Source organism: Pteropus vampyrus, unplaced genomic scaffold (genome assembly GCF_000151845.1).
Source record: "Pteropus vampyrus isolate Shadow unplaced genomic scaffold, Pvam_2.0 Scaffold322, whole genome shotgun sequence".
Lineage (NCBI taxonomy): Eukaryota > Metazoa > Chordata > Mammalia > Chiroptera > Pteropodidae > Pteropus > Pteropus vampyrus.
The window spans coordinates 755,541-768,324 of NW_011889103.1; the positions used below are offsets into that span (position 1 = coordinate 755,541).

Consider the following 12,784-nt stretch of genomic DNA (forward strand, 5'->3'; position numbering starts at 1 on the left):
TAAATGTATCAAGTGGCTTTGGCTAGAAGTAAATGATAAAGATTTATTCAAGGGTCTTCAGGATTGCAAACTTGAAACACAGCTAAGCAAAAACCCAGAAGTATTGCAAAGAAGAAAGATGAGTTCTTATACTATAAAGTGCATTCGTGAGAATAACCAGTTCTGCATTCTTAGCCCTAGGATTGGTCCAGGACCATTACCAGTCAGATGAGAGGCAGTCTGGATAATAGATGCCAGGTAGTCTGGAAACATGAGTCTTTTGGGGGTAATCAGAGGTTTACCTGGTGTATAACCTGATGTATAACCAGGCATTTACACAGGACTGGAAAGTTCAAAAGTTTAAGTTCCCAGGCTAGTTAAAACAAGAATAGAACAATTTCCTCATACCTCAACCTACTTGATTTTAGTAATTTGGCATCTTGACTGTAGTGACTCCATTTTATTTCTTCACTCTATTCCTCACCAGCCAACTCTTGGCAGGGAGAGGGTGTCAGGGAGCGGGGATATCAGAGAAGGCTTTCCTGAGAAAAAAGTGTCAAGAGTCAGGGATCACTGTAGAAAGCTCTAGCTGCTGCATGGAGAATGGACTGTGGGACAAAGGAGTGAAGGAAGATTAGCAAGAGGGTCGCTGTTGTCATCTTAAGAGAGGTGACCAGTATTGGAATGGAGAGGGACAGGGAGTGAGATACCAAGAAGGTGGTACTGGCTTGACTTGGTAATAAGAAACTTCTCTTTCATCCCAAATCCCTTCCCTCACTTCGGTCTCCATGCCCACATTGCACAAGCACCCCCTGATGTAGTGGTCCAATCCTGCTCCTTATCATAGCAAACTGTCTCCACCATCCCTTTTACTGTCTAACCAGAAACCCAGGCAGCCTTCTGGATCTCTGCTGCCCCCAGGCTCTCCCAGCCTCTCCCAAGTCCAAGAGCTGGGACCCCCTATATATTCCTGGGGTCTGGCCCTCAGCAACAGGTGATTCTCGATGAGAGGCACTATAGCACCTATGGAGCAGTTTTTTGGGGAAATTTTTTGATTGTCTCTCCAGTGGGGAAGATAGAGCTATTGGCACTACTGGCATTTAGAGGGCAGGAGCCAGGAATGCTAAATGTCTTACAATGTACTGGATGGTCCCCCCAGAGGAGAATTGTTCCATTCCCACAAGACACCTGTATGGGTGAAAACCCCATTCCTAATTACCTGAAGCCAGAATCTAACTCCATTTTATATATTAGCACAATGTATTTTTTACTGAATTTTCAGAAATGCAACTATGTTTAAAGGGAAGAATATACTTTGTTCTGTTTGGGAGCTTTGTCAGGAGTTGGTCACCATTTGGGAAAAGGAGTTTATAGATGGCAATGACTCCTAATCTTAGAGCAGTCCACCCAAAGTACCTGTACTTATAGCTACGCTCCTGGTGGACAGACTGCCATACTTATTTAGCACTTATTTTTAAATGTCCAGTATCAGACAAAATCATGGACAGTATTCAATTGACTAGTGATATCATACTTCTCAAATATAAACACATTCATTAAAAACATACACAAGCTTCTGAGGCTTCCCTGTGTCTTCCAGGGGAGCTATGCCCAAGCCTTTACATATTGAAATGTATGTTGTTTTGTTATGACTTATTTTTCTTTTATGTTAGAGCATTACAGATTTTGATTTTTTAGATGACATGTCTAGGTGAGCTTTATTATCTATAAATTTGTTTCCAGTGAGTAAAGCAACTATTTATTATAAACTATTTGTAACAAGGGTATGGGTTTTTAGGGTTGAGAACCTTAGGCCAGTGGTTCTCAAATTAGTGCTTGAGAATTCCCTTGAGAAAACAGACTCATAGGCCCCATCTTCCAGAATTTCTGATTCACTATATTTTCAGGGAGGCTGGAAATTTTGCATTTCCAACAATTCCCAGGTGCTGCTAATGGTCCTGGGGACTCTAGTGGGAGAACCACTACCTACACAAATGTCAAGTCTTCCTCACTGCTCTGTTCTCTTCCTCTTCGATCCATCAAGAAACTCTTACCAAGATCCGATCCTGCCACCCCAACAGCACTCAACCCTAATCCCCCTGGCCCAGGCTCCGGCTACCTTCCCACTGGCCCCTACTTTTCCAGAGGCCATCCCCACCCCTCTCACTTCCTCCTACAGATGAGAGACCCTCTTCCCTCCCACAACTAACTCTTGCCAGATACCACTTCCTAAAAGCTCTCCTGACCCCTAGGCTGGATGCAGTGTACTTTCCAGGTTTCCATAGCCTTCCTCACCTTCTACCCTCAAACACACAGCAAGGATCACTGGCATTGTCATAACTCTCTATCTCGTCATGTGATTCCTAAGAAAAACCTCAGGAGCAGGGATGGGACAAGGGAGAGGGCACAAATTTAAGGGAGTCCCAAAAAAACCCCAAAACTCAGTAACCAAGAGAAATAATATTTTAACGCAACATTTTAGAGAAACAAAATTTATGTTAAAAATTCACAATGCATGCAATAGCAACATTTTAGAATAAAGCCAGGATCAGTACTGTATTACTGGTCATTCCTTTTTCCTCAAGATTCAATATGACACAAGGCACTTTTACTTATCCTGTTTTGATTTGACCCTGTCTTTATTTAAAATTTTGGTCATTCTAAACTCCTTTGACGAAAAGTGCCCACAAGCTTAATTCCTGTAAGAGGAGTGGAAAGGGGAAAAGAGAAGTGAAAGCCCTTTGCCCTCAGTATGTAGACCTCGAGGAACCCCATGGGTGGAGGAGTGGAGCCGGCCGGAAGAGGCCCCTCCAAAGTGTCCTTGCATCCAGTGGAGAGAGCCCTTTTTATTTGGTATCATCATACTATTTCTTTTCATCATTATTTATCTTTGACCTCCTCCTTGGAGTCTCAGCTCAATTTGCAACAAGTCATTGGTTGTTTGCTGTCTGCCAGGTGTAATGCAGAGTGATTTGCAAGTTGTGTTGGGATACATTGTTTATTAACATGTAAACGTCCCCCATTCAAGCTCCCGGGTCACTTCCTCCGGGAAGATTAGGTACCCCTTATCTCTGCTCCTGCAGCCCCTGTGCCGGTTACTGAGTTAGGCCTCTTTATTTATTTTTTTGTCACTGTTGTGATTCTCATTTCATGGATGAGGGAATTGATGCACAGAGTGGTTAAGTCACACACCCACGGTCACTAGAGAGTGATGAAGCTGGTATTTGAACCCACGTTTTTCCACTTTAGGACTCTGGCAAAAGACAGAGGTTCTTTCAGGACAGCCTAGGAGGGGGAAAGGGAAGAGAACGCTGCTAATAATTTCCTTCTTACAGCAATTAATTTGCAATTTCTTCTCATTTATTCAGAAATGAAATTCAGAGGCAGTAAAGCCCTGGTAGACTGAATAATGCACACCCCACACACACACACACAAATATGCCCATACTCCAGTCACTAGAACATGTGAATCTGCATCCTGACATGGTGAGGAGGATTTTGCAGGTGTGATTAAATTCAGGATGTTGAGAAGGGGAAATTATCCTGAATTTCCTGGATTATCCAGGTGGGGTCCTTATAAGAATGAGACAGAAGAATAAGAGTGAGGAGTAGGAAGTTTGACAACAGAAGCGGGAGGCTGGAGTGATATGAGAAAGGCCACAAGCCAAGGAATGCAGGCGGCCTCCAGAAGCAGAAAAACAAGAGAATAGTTTCGCCCATCAGTCTCCAGAAAGCACGGGCCCTGCAGGCAACTTCATTTTAGACTTCTGACCTTTAGAACTATAAGACGACAAATTTCTGTTGTCTTAAGCCACTAGGTTTCTGGTAATTGGTTACAGCAGCTGTAAGAAATGAATATAAAAACCAACCTACTGTAAAAAAAAAAAATCATTATAATGTCATAATCCACTATGTTTCAGGCGTTTCTTGGATATTATATCATTTTTTCATTCACTCAGTTCTTTCATTCAACAAACATTTATGGAGTACCTACATTCTGCTAGGCACTAGTCTAGGAATTCGGGGTCCATTAGTGAATGTAACAGAGTCAGTGTCCTTTGAGGGCATCCACACAAGGTGGGGATGAAATCAAACACCACATAAGCAAGTGTATTTACAATAATATATGCAAAATAGGTTGTGATTAAATGAATTCATATTGGTGTAGTTCTTAGAATGAGACAGGCATAGATAAATGTTAAGTAAATGAAATATAATGTCAAATAGTTAAAAAGGGCTTGAGAGAAAAACAAAGCAGGGTAAGGGAAAAGGGTGAGTTGAGGGCTGTTTAGGCAAGTGGTCAAGGAACCCTCTGGCCAAGGTGACATATGAGCAGAAGCATCTGGCCAAAGTGACATTTGAGCAGACGAGACAACCCCACTATGGAGGCGTAGAGATCCTGGGATCTACCTGGTTCAAACTACCCCCATTTTGGGAGCCAGGTCTGGCACTTCCTTTGTCGGAGGCTCACTGTCTTCCTCTGTAAAGGGGATAAGAATAACAGTACTTATCTCATGGGCCGGTTGTGAGATTGAATGTTAAAATCCTAAGCCTCAGGACCCGTGAATTTGACCTTATTTGGAAATAGAGTCTGCGCAGATGTCTGCAAGTTAAGATAAGGTCATTAGGGTGAGCCCTAGTCCAATACGACTGTGTCATTATGAAAAGAGAAAATTTAGAGACAGAGACGCCAGGAAGTCACTATGTGAAGACTGGCATTTTCCCACTATAAGCCAAGGAACACAAACCCTAGAAACTAGGAGAGGAGCATAGAACCGATTCTCACAGCTCTCAGAAGGAACCAGCACTACCAACAACTTGATTTAAGACTTCTGGTCTCTAAATCTGTGAGGCAACAGATTTCTACTGTATGAACCATCCGGTTTGTAGTACTTTGTTACAACAGTCCTAGGAAACTAATATATCTAATATTATCACTTCTTTGGACGTAGAAACTGAGGCTTAGAGCAGAGATAGGATTTGAACCCAGGCCGAAAAGACCCCATGGCCCATGTGTAGGTTATAGGTCATTCTAGTCTGAGAGGTGACAGTTCGGATGTGCCCCTGCATGTAGGGTATGGTATTCTGGGACTCAAAACCTTGGCCACTTGGCCTACAGTGTCCAAGTGTCACTGGTATCCAAGGCATCAGCAACCAGGCAGCCAAGAAATCCTTGTCCCTGTGTGGAATTGGTTGAAAGTTCCCCTCTTCTACTCCCCACTGATAGAATCTGGTTTCTTGGATTTTTCCTTCAGGCCTCCCCTCCCTTCTGCAGTGGGTGTATTCACAAGATTTGGGCTATCCTGACTCTGCCTCTGACTCACTGTATGACCACAGGCAATACACTGACCAGCTTATAGGAGAGAATGATTAACCATCCCATGAGAGGTGATTGGTTAGATAAATTTTGGTATATGCATATAATGGCCCTCCTGGATGGCCTTCAATGATCCACATCTCCCGGCATCCATGCCTTCGTGGAGCCCTCTAGTCTATAACTCCAAGAATATTGCAGATATGACAGTGTATGTCTTTTGAGGCTAGGTCATGAAAGATGCTGTGGCTTCCATCTTGCTTTCTCTTGGACCACTCAGTCTGGGGCAAGCCAGCTGCCATGTCATGAGGACACTCAAGCTGCCCTATGGAAAGGGATCCTCATGATGAGGAACTGAAGCCTCCTGCCAACAGCTACCACCAACCTACCAGCCATGTGAGGGAACTACCTTGAATGTGGACCCTCCAGCTACTACCAAGCCTTCAGATGAGGCTGTAGCCATGGCAATGTCTGACTGCAGTCTTGTGAGAGACACTGAGAGAGAATCACCCAGTGAAGCTGCTCCCAGATTTCACATTCACAGAAAATGTGTGAGATCATAAACGATTACAGTTTTAGGTTGCTGGATTTTGAGGTAATTTGTTATACAGCAATAGAAAATGAATACAGCAGCCATATAAAACATGTTATAAAACAGTGTACTACTGCATAAAAAGTTTCATAAAATGTTAAGCGAGAGAAAAATAAAGCAGGTCACCGAACAGTATATGTACAATGAGAGTAGGATCCCAGTTTTTGGAAGAAAAATATGAAGAGTTAGAAAACTCTACTAAACAACAAAAGAGAAGACATAAATGAAGAAATGGAGATGATTTGTTTTTGCATGAAAAGAATCACCATAATAGAATTATCAATCTCTAAATTAAATTAAATGCAATTCCAATGAAAATCTCAACCTAATTTTCTGGGTGTAAGGGATCTTGATAAGAGATAATAGCACTTGTTATCAAACAAGCTAACTTTTGTTTAAAATAAATATTGAACAAGCTAACATTTGTTAAAAACAACAGGCCCAAAATAGAATTGCTTATGCTAAGCCCCACGTCATCAAACCTAGATTTAATTTAATTACAGTTTTGGCTCTCTCAGAAATGGAATCTTAAACCAGTCAACCAGGAACTGCCTAATCAGTACCAGTTAGGAAATCTGCCTGATACAGCCTTGCCATTCTCTAAAGGAAAATAACTTGTAATAACCAATCTGCTTTTTTTTTTTTTGCCTGGTACATATAACTTCCTTGTTCCATCTCCCTTCTGCCTATAAAAGTCTTTCATTTTGTCCAGCTCCTCAGAGCTCCTTTCTGCCTGCTAGATTGGGTGCTGTCCAATTCATGAATTGTTGAATAAAGCCAATAAAATCTTTAAAACTGTATTCAGTTGAATTTTGTTTAACGTATTTACTGGACATACCCTCTGCATTGTGCCCTGTGACTATCAGTTTCATCTTAATTCCACAATAAGAGAAAATCTCTAGTTATTTTTCCAATAGTAAGAAAATTTTATTAACCCCTTCTCCCCCCAGTTCTACATATGAGGCTTCAAGGGGGTTTGTCTGAGATCCTGGGGACTATGAGGGGTGGAGCTAGAGGTTGACACTACAGTGTGTGCTCTTGGACCTCCTGCCATGGGCCTCCTGATTTCATTCTGGTTTCCTTCAGTACCAGCCCAAGATCACAAAGGTAGGGAGCGCAACTGAGACTGGTGAGCTCTAGAGTCCTCGTCTTAATGACTAACTCCCCCACGAAGCTAACTGTGGGAGAAGGGGTAGGCAAACTCCAAAAAAGAAGAGTAAAGAGAAGGGATCTGTTCTACCAGATATTAAACATGCGACAAAGCTGCAGAAATTAAGACGGAATGAACACTGGCTTAGAAAGACTCAGATAGATTAACAGACTACGATGGAGATCCAAACTCACAGGAAAGTTTAGTGAATGTTAAAAGCAGGTAGGTATCAGTGGAGAAGATGTGAGTGACTCAACCAACCATTTCGGTGCCATTGGCTAGCAAATAAAGCTGGGTCCCCATCCCCCACTCTGTAGTCTCCAAAATTAATTCCAAATGAATCAAATATTTAAATATATCAAAACTCTCAAATGTTCTAGAAAGTCAGTGTAGGGCAGATGGGGGAAAGCAGGGTTCCTAAATATGACGTTAATGGCAGAAACCATAAAGGGAAAAAGACAAATAGATTTGAGTACAAAAAAGTTCTGCCTCCTGCAGAGAATTCTCCTGGTGAATGATTCCTTTGCCCTGACCTGAGTGTATTTCCAACCTGCTAGGAGGCAATGTTGTTTATTAACCTGCATCAGAAAGATCTTTGGTTCCTAAAACTCCAGCCAAATAAACAGAAATTGCTTCCAAAACTTCTTTGGTGCTTTCTGTCACGATCAGCAAACTTTGGACTTCTGAGTACTTTCTTAAGGGCCTTACAACTACTGAAGTGAGCCCTATATCCCTGTGGGATTTAGAACAAATACCTTCCTCTCTTTGGGCCTTAGTTTACCCAACTGTAAAATGGACAGATTCAATTAGCCAATGTTTCTCAATTTTTTCTTTTCCTTTCTTTCCTTTATTTCCTTCCTTCCTTCCTTCCTTCCTTCCTTCCTTCCTTCCTTCCTTCCTTCTTTCTTTCTTTCTTTCTTTCTATTTTTTTTTTTTTACCCCTACCCCCTGACAAGTGTCTAGAAGCACCCTGGCATGAGCCCACTGAAGCTGTGCTCACTGCTACAAGCTTAGATTCTAAGGTGCTCTGGTCCACAAGAGACCCTTGATGGGCCACGAGCTGACTAGCAGGGGTTAGGATGGACCTTTTTTTTTTTTTTTTTTTTTTAAACTCATGGCTCCTTCTGATAAAGATTTTAAAAATTTTCACATCCCTCCTTGGAGATACCTTCTACTCATTCCAATAGCTATTCCAAGAATATTCTGTGGAACTTTACTTTCTGTAGTTTGTATCATGTAAACCAGGGATCCCCAAACCCCAGGCTGTAGACTGGTACTGGTCTGTGGCCTGTTAGGAACTGGGCCACACAGCAGGAGGTAAGCAGTGGGCAAGCCAGCAAAGCTTCATCTGTATTTGCAGCCGCTCCCCAGCACCAGCATCACCGCCTAAGCTCCACCTCAGATCATCAGGCATTAGATTCTCACAGGAGGACCAGTCTCTGGTTCCAAAAAGATTGGGGACCACTGAAAAACAATAGGTGTCTCCCCACCTCATTTTCCAAGATTAAATAATAATACTGAATATGCTTTTTGCACACATCTCAGGACTCTGAAGCCACAGCCCACGTCCAGTCCAGCTGTGTGGGGAGTCCCTGTGTGGTGCCCGAGGCCCCTCAGTTAAGAGGCCTTGGGCACCACACAGGGACTACTTTCACTCAGTTAAGCTCTCTAGTGTGGTAGCTGAGTGCTCCAGCTCTGGATACAGATTACCTAGATGAGGGTCGCCAGATAAAATACAGAGTGTCTTGCATGAAATCCTAAAACTCCTAGAAGAAAACATAGGCAGTAAACTCTCTGACATTGCTCTTAGTAATATATATATTCCCTTTCCTAGGGCAAGGGAAACAAAAGAAAAAATAAATAAATGGGACTACATCGAACTAAAAAGTTTTTGCATGGCAAAAGGAACCATCAACAAAACAAAAAGACAACCTACTGGATGGGAGAAGATGTTTGCCAATGACACATCCAATAAGGGGTTAATATCCAAAGCTTTTAAAGAACTCATAGAACTTAACACCAAAAAAAGAAACCAAACAATCCAGTTTAAAAATGGGCAGAGGACCTGAACAGACAATTCTCCAAAGAGGAAATACAAAACAAAACAAACAGATTCATAGATACAGACTAAAAATTGGTGGTTGCCAGATGAGTGAGGGGTTGGGGGATGGGTGAAAAGGTGAAGGCAGTAAGAAGTACAAATCGGTAACTTCAAAATAGTCATGCGGATGTAAAGTACAGCATAGTCAATGATATTGTAATAACTATGTATGATGCCATGTGGGTACTAGATTTATTGGGGGGATCACTTTGTAAATTATATATATGTCTAACCACTATGCTGTACACGTGAAACTAATATAAAATAATATTGAATGTCGACTGTAATTGAAAAATGAAAAATTAAAATTAAGTAAAAAAGAAAATGGGATTATACTAGTATTAAAACCTGAAAACATGTTACAAAAGAAGAAAATTACAGACCAGTATTCCTCGTGAATGTAGAAACAAAACTCAAAATATTAACAAATTATATCCAGTGATACATGAAAAGAATACATCAAGCACACAACGTGATGTATTCACATCACAAAAGCAAGACTGGTTCAACATTTAAATATCAGTATAATTCACTATATAAAAGACTAAAGAAGTAAAACTGTATCATCTCAATAGATGCAGAAAAAGCATTTCGCAAAATTCAACATTTACTACTAATCAAAACTACTGAGAGATTAAAAAAAAGAACAAATGATTGATTCATACAAAAACATAAATGAATCTTAAATGCATTTTGCTAACTGTAGGAAGCCAGACCCAAAAGTTACATATTGTATGACTCTATTCATAGGACATCCTGAAAAAGGCAAAACTGTAGGAAACAAAAACAGATTAGCAGTTGCCAGGAATGGAGAATGAGAAGAGGGTTTGACTACAAAGGGGTAGCACAGGGAATTTGGGAAGATGATGGAACTGTTCTGTATGGGTATATGGAGCTGGATACAAGAACTATGTATTTGCAAAATGCCACGGAACTGTACAACATAACCAGTATATTTTATTACGTGCATGTTTTTAAAAAGTCAATCAGTATTATGCAGGATAGAATATAGACTACGGCAACGAATCTAAATGTATTACAAATGTATGACATATGCACACGGAAGGGAATTTGGAATAAAGACGCTGATCTAAATTTTTTTAAAAAATACAGAGTGTCTTGTAAAAAATAGATCTGGCAACCTTAACCTGGGTTTGAATATGGGCTTCTGCTCATACGCAGTGTCACTGTGGACGAGTTCTTTCTTCTTTCTCTCTCTTTATCTCCTTCTTTCCTTGCTTTTTTCTTCCTTCTTCCCTCCTTTCATTTCTTCCTTCTTTCCTTCCTCATTCGCTCTCTCACTCCTTCCCTCTTTCTTTATAATTGTATCAAGTACATTAATCTTAATCTTGAATGTGCGCTTGATGAACTTCCGCATAAGCATACACTCTTGTAAACACCACCCGGATTAAGGGGCACATTTGCAAAATCCCAGAATATCTCTTTGTGACCCTTCTTGGTCAGTGCCTCCCTCAGAGATAATTACTCCTCCAATATCCTCTATCGCCATTGAATACTTCTACCTTTTCTTGAATTTCATATATATGGAATAATGCAGTATGGGCTCTTTTCTGTCTAGTTTCTGCTCAACGTAATGACTGTGAGATTCATCCAAGTTGTTGTGTGTTGCAGTATTTGTCTTTTTTATTGCTATATAATATTCCATGACACAAATTGTCAGAAAACACCACAGTCTGTTTATCTATTTTCTAGCTGGTAGACATTTTGTTGTTTCCAGTTTGGGGCTATGAATGTTCTTGTACAAGATTCTTGGTTGATGTATGTTTCCCTTTCTCTTGGATATATACATAAGACTAGGGTTGCTGAATTTTAGGATAGGCATATGTTTAGTTGTAGTGGATATTGGGAACAAATTTTTTAATCAAAAGGAGAGATGATAATAACAGCACCTAGTTTATATGGCTGTTGTGAGGTTAAATGAGATAATTCAAGTAAAGTATTTAAAACTGACACATCAAAATTCACAAAAAGTAAATCATTGCTAGGATGGAAGTTGGGAGAACCATGAAGATTTCTGGTTAACTTTTATGAACTTTTAAGTGTTTCTATAAAGAACTGGAGGCACAAGGAATTTTCTTAAAGTGGTATGATATAAAACTAACACATGATTATTCTTAAAAAAAAAAAATCAAATGAAATGGAAGTGTATAGAGTAAAAGGTGAAGTTCATCCCATTCTTTTTTTATTATTAAAGAACAATGCTAAGCATTAAGAATTTTTCATGCATTTCTTTATTTCATCTTTACCTTCTTATTTGATGCTGACAGTAGAGGAGGGTAGAGGCTGGACCTCCAAAGCTGACTCAAGGGATGCCTCGCCCAGTGCTGGTTGGTCCTTCTCTATGGGCCTCAGTCTCCCCACCCATACAGTGAGGCACCTAATGACCTCAGGGCTCTAATCATCACAGCTCCAGGTCTAGCCCCAGCAGAGGAGGGACCTGAAGTCTCACCACTTGTGTCTTAGGGATACCAGAGCAAAGAGCCATATATCCTCTTAGCCAGAACAGGCATCACCTCGAGTCTCTCCCCAGCTTCATTTACCTGGCAATGAGGTGGCTGGCTGACCCTGGGAGCCCCCATCCTGTACTTCTGGCCTCCCCTCAGGGGCTGCCAGACTGTTCACTCCCACCCTGCAGGCCAGGGACCGACCCTCCCTCCCCCAGGTTGGCAGCAAGAAGAGGAAAGAAAGAGAATCGTCTCCAGCTGGCCAGGGAGCCAGACCTTGTGCCCATCAACCCTCCAAGAACCCCCGCCTGTCCTCCCTCTGCCTTCCACCCCCGCCCCAGGCCTGTACACAGGGGCTTAGGATGAGCCAGAAAAGTCAGGCAGCTTTTCAAGGACCGGGGAGTGAGGGGAGGGGAGGTCTCTCAGCCTGGCCCAGATCCAGCCCCTGTGAGCAGTGCAGTGCCAAGCTGTGCCCTGTCCATAACTCCAGATTTTGACCCTGAGCTTCAGTCCCAGCTGGTAGACAGAGGACTGAGGAAGGGACGCCCCAGAATCAGGAGCCTCCCCTCAGGAGACAGGACTCTGCGCCCACAGCAGCTGCCTCTTTTCTCCAGCAGTTTGTCACGCCAGGTGAGTGAGGGTGTGTGGGGGGACACAGCAGAACTTAATGTCCTCTCAGCATCAACAAAGGAGGCTTCACATTAGAGCCTGAGGCCAGTGACAGCCTTGAGTTGGGCAGGGACCTCAGATAAGTACCTTCACCTCTCTAAGCCTCAGTTTCCTTATCTGAAAGACGGGATCATAACTCACCTCTTACAGGGTTAATTTGAGTATCAAAAGAGATGATTAATGTCAAGTGCTTAGCACAGAACTGGGTACATAGCAAGAACTCAATAAATGGTAAATATTATTATTTTGGGGGCGGGAGCTGGTAGCCTGGTTGTTGAACATCTATAGAATCTGTTCCATTTTGAAGATAAACTGAAAATATCAACCTTATAAGAAGTAGCCGTATGGAGCCACCTGGAATAGCTAATTATATTCATTCAAATACCTCACCTGTGACTTGGTGATTTTTTCAGAGCAAGTCTTTCCTATTCTTTGCTCCACGCATATAGCCATTAAAGGCATAAGCTGCCTCAAATTCCTTTCTGGGGACAGGAGAAGTTATAAGCAAACAAAT

General features: G+C 41.7%; 1 non-coding gene across 1 annotated transcript; it reads right to left on the minus strand.

Moving 5' to 3' along the window:
* Positions 1–7,988: 7,988 nt before the first annotated feature.
* LOC111730596 lies at positions 7,989–8,122 on the minus strand. Its single transcript, XR_002776754.1, has one exon. It is a non-coding gene; the product is annotated as a small nucleolar RNA SNORA52 (small nucleolar RNA).
* Positions 8,123–12,784: the final 4,662 nt, after the last annotated feature.